The following is a 7956-nucleotide window of genomic DNA, read 5'->3' on the forward strand; positions in this document are numbered from 1 at the left end:
GTTCCATCCTGCTAGCGGGACCATGAGAGAATTTTTACAGAGTATTTTGCAATCTTTAAATGAAATTAGTTAATATGAAATCCCTACAAAATTGTCATTAATCATTGTTAGAGTTTGAATCAACTGCCATTATTGCAAAGAGGAACAAGTCCAGGGGTAAAATGAAAATCCATTCATGGGCTTTCTAATTCACAGACATTGCTGATACTAACACTGACGCTAGCCAAAGAGTAGAAAATCAAGGTAATGATTGCAATCAAATAGATTAAAGCAGCCTATTCTTGGTTAAGGAAAGAGCCATTTTAAAGAGGTCTTATGCTAAGCACCAGGAAATGTAGGACTGTAGCTGCAGACTCCTTCCTGCATGCATGTGGCTGTAAGAAACCCTGTGCAGGGCTCACACTTGCTGACACCTGACTGTAGAAGAGCTACTGCAGAGTCTCCCTGGGAGCTCCTTCAATTTGACTGTGCTCGCACGAAGACGCAATGTCTGCATCCTGTTCTTTAAAAGGATTCCATGCCTGGTATATCTTAAATGCTCTGCAAATGTTACCTATTATTATCATCTTGTTCTTAAAAATGCTGCTCACATTGGTCACCAAAGTCTTAAAGGATGAAGCACACGGTCTTGTTTCCACAAATGACTCATTAAATGCAAAACAGTTTAGATGTTTCTCTCCACCAGAGCTGATAAAGAAAATCTCTGTTCTTATTCACTCACTCCAGCCCTTAAAGAAATTTTTGAGTGTTTTAGAGCATACACACTTTATTTCAGGACATAGGCTTGATTCTACATAGACTTGAGTGTTTGACATTGTCTTCAGATAAAATATCACCATTCAGCACAGGTAGCACAGTGATTCTCTGGACTTTTTATGTGACACATTGGGCAAGAGCTCAGCCAGGCTTGGTGATAAAGCAGAAGCATATCCAAGCCGGCAACCTCTTCTCCTGACTGTAGCTACACTGCACATTAGATTTCCATGTGTGCATCATACTTCCACAAGACATGTTATTTTTTGACTTCTCTTCTTCCCTATCCCACCAGATCATTTGCTCGTAGGTATTTGAGAAGCTCAGCTCCAGAATCCCTGTTCTCCTTCTTTTTCCTGTAGAGCTCCAAATCTCCTCAGTTTTGTTTCTGTGTAATTGATTGAAAGGAGTATGACTTATGAACGTATTCAAAAGCATTCTTTTTTTTTCTGTAGGGAAATAAGCAAAGAAAGAGTGGAGAAAAATTGTAGTGGTTGCCCTCAGGACTAGTCACTCCTTAAGAAACCTGACAGTGTCAAGGGCAGGTAGGACAAAGGCCAGGCCAAACTATAAATCATGCTAAGGCTCTGGGCCTGATCACAAAAGCCCAGACCGAGTTCATTAATGGCCCCAAATTCTGAGAGGTGACATTTTACCTAGCCCTCCACAAGATCCCCATAAAAATAAACTGCCCCTAATTGTGGGCACGCCATTTTTATGTTCTCTTCTCCTGGTCACTTGGCATCCTTCTCAGACTACAGAATAAAGGCCTGTTTGTTTCTTGAGACCAGTTTCTTTCTTTGTTTCTCCCTCTCATCCTCAACTCTTCCTATCTAACAAAGTGCATGTTAATCAACATCATGATACCTTACTTCTTCCCACAAGGCCCTTTACCTCCTTTCTAGCTTGAGTAGAACCATTTTTAGGGCTCCTCTGAAGGTAATTTTGCCAGCACAGTTGCCACAGAGGATAATAAAAACGGATTTCATTTGTTGCAAACTTATGTGGTTGTTGGATCCTGTTGCAAGCATTTGCAATACATTGTTTTCTTTAAAGAAGAAACCAACCTTGGGAGAAGTTATGTAACTCACCCAGCAGCAGACAACCTGGATGTTATCAGGATTCATGCCTAGATTTGTCTAGCTTATATTTCTTCTAATCATGCTATATGATATTGTTGTTGTTGTTATGTGCCATTGAGTAGCTTGTGACTCATAGCAACCCTACGTACAACAGTCGTAAACTCTGTTCTGCCCTGTGCCAATCTCATTGTCTCTGACACACTCATCCCCATTATCCCAGTCACCGAATCAATCCATCTCCTAGAGGGCCTTCCCCTCCTGTGCGGTCCCTCCACCCTCCCAAGCATGATGTTTCTCTCTGAGGACTAGTCCCCCCTTACAACATGACCGAAGTATGTCAAACGAAGCCTCAGAATCCTTGCCTCCAAGGAGCAGCCCGGTTTAACACTCTCCAAGACGAATCTGATTGTTTTCTTAGCAGTCCATGGTACACTCAATACTCTTCTCCAACACCAAAATATGATATTATTATATCGTACACAGGATATTACTATATCATATATATGATATTACTGCTGTTAGTAAAATCATCAGAAATTCTAAAACCAGGAATTTGTTTACGTTTCCCTTTGTTTCAGTCAATGAATACAATTCAAGAATTCTCTGGATTAACAGTCACCCCCTGTGCAATTTCTGCCTTTCTTTGTTTTACTTTTGAAAGAGAAGAGCAAACTCGGGGTGGGGGAAAGGGAGGTTGGGTAAGGAAAAAAAGTGCAACAATGAATGAATGAAAATCCAAAGTCTCTAAACTTTCATTAAAATTAATAAAAATAAAAATAAACAAAAAACCCACTGGAGAGTCAGCTATGAGATGGTTTCTTCTCAATGGAACACATCACCACCAGCAATGAGTACAATAAATTAATAAAGGAGACATAACAAGAATGGATTCCTTTGAATAGTGGTATTGACAAAGAATATTGAATATCACAAGGCTGATAAAAGACGAAACAAATTTGTTTTAGAAAAAGTACAGCTGGGTACTCTTTAGAAGCAAGAATGCAGAAACTCTATCTCATATACTTCAGGCATATTTTCAGGAGGTATAGTTACTAGAAAAAGATGTCATGTTAGAAAAAGTACAAGGTCAGTAAGAGAGAGGAGGATTGATACGAAGTGAACAAAATGGGATATTGTGAAAACAACACAGCAAAGGGTAGGGTTTAGATCTATGATTGGAGGTACTTGTTATGCATCCGAGAGCTGGACAATAACTAAGGATGATAGAAGACGGATAGTTGCCTGTAAGTTGTGGTGCTGGAGAGGAGTGTTGAACATATGCCATGGACTGCCAAGAAAACAATCAGGTCTTTCCTGGAGAGGGTGAAACCAGGCTGCTCCCTGGAGGAAAGGATTTTGAAGCTCCATCTCACATACTTTGGGCACATGGCCAGGAGGGACCAGTCTTTAGAGAAGGACGTCATGTTTGGAAGGGTGGAGTGACAGCGCAGGAAAGGAAGACCCAAGAAGAGATGAATTGACTCAGTGACTGAAGAAAAGAGATTAGGTCTGTTGAAGATGATGAGATTGGCTCAGGATAGGTCAGGGTTCAGAGCAAATGCACAAAGGATTGCTATGAGTCACAGGTGATGTGATGGCACATAACAACAATAACAACGACACGTGAATTGACTCAGTGATGCCTAACAACAATAATTAAAGCACAAACTCACAAATGAACAAGAATTCAGATATGCATGAAACAGCTTTTATTACATATTTGTATAAAATATTAAATATAAAATATGTGTTAATATTTTATTACAATTTTGTCTTCATTATATTATTTAACCCTAATGATAGTGACTAGGAACTTAAAATTGAATGATTGGCAGTTGGAATCCAGGAGCATGCTGTGTGAAAGAGAAGTGGCAATCTGCTTCCATAAAGAAATACTGCTAATAAAAATAAAAAAAGAAATACTGCTTCGGAAACTCTGTCCTCTAGGGTTACTAGGAGTAAAAATAAGCTTGGGGAATATGGATTGAGCTTTTGGGGTGAATTTTGTAGGGTGTACGCTAGGGATGTGTCCTGTCTCCATACCTTTTCAACCTGTATGCAAAACAGATTATCCAGGAGGCTGGGCTCTATGAGGAGAAATGTGGGGTCAAGCTTGGTGGAAGATCTATCAACAATCTGCGATATGCTGCTGAAAGTGAGGAGGATCTGAAGCACTTGCTGCAGAGGGTCAAGGACTGCAGCCTTCACTATGGATTGAGGCTTAATGTCAAGAAGACAAAGATTCTCACCACTGGACCAATTGGCAGCATCAGGATGGATGGAGAAGAGATTGAGATTGTTCACAGCTTTAGTTTGCTTGGCTCCAGAGTCAACACTCTCAGCACCAGTAGCCAAGAAATTAAAAGATGTATTGTGATGGGAAAGTCTGCTGTTAGGGACCTCTCCAAAGTACTGAAGAGCAGTGGTGTCTCTCTGGAGACTAAGGTGCTTCTGATACAGGCCATGGTCTTTGCTATCACTTGTTATGCGTCAGAGAGTTGGACAATGACCAAGGAGGATAGAAGGAGAATTGATGCCTTTGAGCTGTGGTGCTGGAGAAGAGTATTTAGGGTACCATGGACTGCTAGGAAAACAAACAGATTCATCATGGAAAGGGTCAAACCGGGTGGCTCCTTAGAGGCAAGGATTCTGAGGCTTCGTCTAACATACTTTGGACATGTTGTAAGGAGGGACCGGTCCTTGGAGAGGGACATCATGCTTGGTAGGGTGGAGGGACAGCACAGGAGGGAAAGGCTTTCTATGAGGTGGATTGATTCAGTGACTGGGGTAATTGAGATGGGTGTATTGGAGACAGTGCAATTGGCACAGGACAGAGCAGAGTTTAGGGCTGTTGTACACAGGGTCTCTATGATTTGCAAGTGACTCGATGACATATAACAACAACAATGTAGTAGTCAGCTTGTAGATTTCTTCTTGCTAGAGACAAAATTTCTGGAGGGTGTTTTCGTTTGCTTATTTTTGTTTTTTTTTGTCATGGAACTGAGCTTGATACCATTAAACAGTAATTATCGTTAAGTCTTGCTTCTGCAGCATCACACTTGATGGGGCTTCAGAGCTTTGTTATCAAGATATGAAACAGGACATTGTCTTTTAGCTCAATTCCCCAAAAAAAGTATGCATGTTTCATAATCTACCTAAAAGTGTTCAAAAGTAATGCTTTTTTCCTCTAGAAAACAGACAATACCGATTTAACAGAAGTGATTCAGCTGGAAAGAAAACAGGAGAGGAAGCTCAGGTCAGAGAAAAAAGAACTATAAAGCATCATCTAGTTTAGATTACCATGGGCTTTCAGAGTGCAGCTAGTCACTTTAAAAATTTTTTATCTAAGCAACAAATTGACATGGTAGTATAAACTAGAATTTAGAAATTGAGAAAGTTTCTAGTGATAAAGTCTCTTAATGGATGTCCTTCTCCCCAACCCCTGTGTAATTTGAATGTGAACAAATGCACTTATCTAAGTTTTTTGCCTGCAAAAATTCTATTTCATACCCTTACAAAATCCAGTAATCCCCTTTGTTACTAATTGCCATTCACTCTCTTTTTATCGATATTTTAATTTTCCTAAATTTTAAAAATTCTGATATGAGTAAATGTTTTTGAAGTAAATGGTATAGACATTTTATTTTTATTGCATTTATTACGGTACCAAAAATGTAATTTCGCTTATCCCACTTCCTCTAACTCTCCTTTCCACTGAGCCACCTACCTGACGCCGTCCTGCCATCTGGACGGTATCTTTGGGCAAATGCTACTCTTTCGGTATGCTTGCTTTTTCTAGGGGGTAAGTGTCTCTCTGCTATTACTCATCACTTTACAGGCCTGTCCACTGTTTGCCTGAACATTGAGCCATGAGGACTGAGTTTTATTTTCAGCTTTGAAGGTTGACTTGGAGCTACAGCTTGGTATTCTTTGTGTCTGTGTAAGACCAGTAAGCCTAACTATTTTTATGGTTTTTAGTTTTGTTTCATATTTCTCTGTACTGTATCTAAGCTTTTGAGATCCTTGGAAGGGTAATTAGCAATTGTACCTTAGGACCGCCTAGTTCTTCTAGTTTCAGGGTCATGAAAATTGGGATTCAAGTGGTTAATTAATCCTTTGGACTAATTATTTTTAATACATATTTTTTCTTTCTTCTCTAGACTAGTGCTGAACTCGCTTTCACTTTGTACGTCACTGTCTATCAATGTGCTGTATGACGTAACCTGGGTTTGCTGTCATGCTGAACCTTGTGCCACTGGGGTATTAAATGCCATAATGTTTTCCCAATGTAGACAGTGTTTGGTGGAGCTCCCAGTTGTAAAACAGGTTTGGAAGCAAAAGTGGCATATACTTCCTAAACCACATGTCTCTGGAAACTCTAGGAACTTGGAGAGATGACAACAGTTATGGAAAGGTATTAGGTCTTTTGTTCAACAACAACAATGATTTTTCATTTTAGACAGGGAGAGATTGATAGCTGCATCTTAGATGACTGCCCACAAACTTACAGAACCTTAATTGCTGCTCACCAATGTTGACTGTATAGCATTATCCTTGTGAGCTATATTACACTAGTTGTACTTCATGCACCTTAAGACAATGGCCCAAAGGCCTCAGATCCAGTAACTACTTTCCTTAGGGTGTTTGATCATTATTAAGATGCTTACACATCTTGTCCTCTTGACTGGGATGTATTTACAGCATACACAATCCAATGCTCTTAAAATGCCAGTGAATTTATACGTGAGGAAGGCTGAATATTCACATGTCTTTAACCCAATATTTCTACAAACTTAGGAGCAAGTTGGGAACTAAAAAATTGATTACTTGTTAACATTTAGATGAGTAAAAGGTTATGTTCCAAAATCTAAGAAACCTTTGATCCAATGGATATACTTAACGTTATATGTTAACATGTGTTAACATGTTATATGTTATATGTTAAAGTGTTATATGTTAAAGCTGCTTGCATTGAAGGCATGTATAAACATCTTCTGAGTGCCTCCTTCCCTCATATAGAATTTTCAGCTTTCAAATCACTTGATAAAGTGACCAACTGACAATATCTATATGTAATGTATAGACATCTAATGATAATTATAACAAATTCTCCCCCCCCCCCCAAGGGATCTGCTCATTGGGACCTAGTGATACAGTGTTTTAAATAGTTGTTTTTGTTGTTGCTTTGTGTAGTTTATGTGTTGCTAGTATGTGCCTATAGAACAAGTCATCTGTGACTCATAGTGACCTCATGTACAACAGCTCTGAACTCTGCTCTATCATGAGCTAATTTCATTGTCTCTTATACACCCACCTCTATTATCCAAGTCACTGAATCAAACCATCTCACCCAGGGTCTTCCTCTCTTGTGTTGTCCCTCTATGCTTCCAAACATGATGGCCTTCTCCAAGGACTGGCCTCTCCTGGCAACATGCCCAAAGTATGTGAGATAGAACTTCAAAATCCTTGCCTCCAAGGAGTAGCTTGGTTTCACCCTCTCCACAACAGGCCTGTTTGTTCTCTTGGCAGTCCACCATCTGTTCAATACTCTATTCCCACACCACAACTCAAACAAATCTTCTTTTTCTATCATTCTTAGCCATTGTCTAGCTTCTTGGATCAGACTCACCTTAGTCTCTTGAATGAAATCATTGCTCTTTAGCACTCTGGAGTGATTTTTAACTACAGACTTTCCTGATAAAGTCTTCTTTTGATTTCCTGACTGGTGGTGCCAAGAGGGTAAATTGTGGAATCAAACAAGCTGAAATTGTTAACAGTCTCAATCTTTCCTTTGTTGTTAAGGTTATGAATCAGCAATTCAGAATTGTAAAAGATTTTAAATAAAAGAATTGTGATACATAATTGGAGAGTTGATGTTTCATGAATGTCAAGGTATATCCCATCAAGAGAGAGATTACCCTTACTATATTTTTTTGGTTTTGGTGTTTGGTGGTTTTTGGTTTTGTTTTGTTTTTTTCAGCTGGAATAGTTAAAAATGCATTTACTTTATCAGAAACTAAAAACCAGATACCAATAAGGGAATCAACCTGGCAAGTAGATAATGTAGGCATTGTTGTTGTTGTTGTTATGTGCCATCAAGTCGTTTGTGACTCATAGCGAC

At 39.3% G+C, this 7956-nt stretch overlaps 1 pseudogene; it reads left to right on the plus strand.

Annotated features, from left to right (window-relative positions):
- Window positions 1-6895, plus strand: part of LOC102848451 — a 95330-nt pseudogene extending 88435 nt beyond the window's left edge.
- Window positions 6896-7956: the final 1061 nt, after the last annotated feature.

The sequence above is a fragment of the Elephantulus edwardii genome, unplaced genomic scaffold (genome assembly GCF_000299155.1).
Source record: "Elephantulus edwardii isolate Elephantulus edwardi_28Jun2011 unplaced genomic scaffold, EleEdw1.0 scaffold00009, whole genome shotgun sequence".
In the NCBI taxonomy this organism is placed as follows: Eukaryota; Metazoa; Chordata; class Mammalia; order Macroscelidea; family Macroscelididae; genus Elephantulus; species Elephantulus edwardii.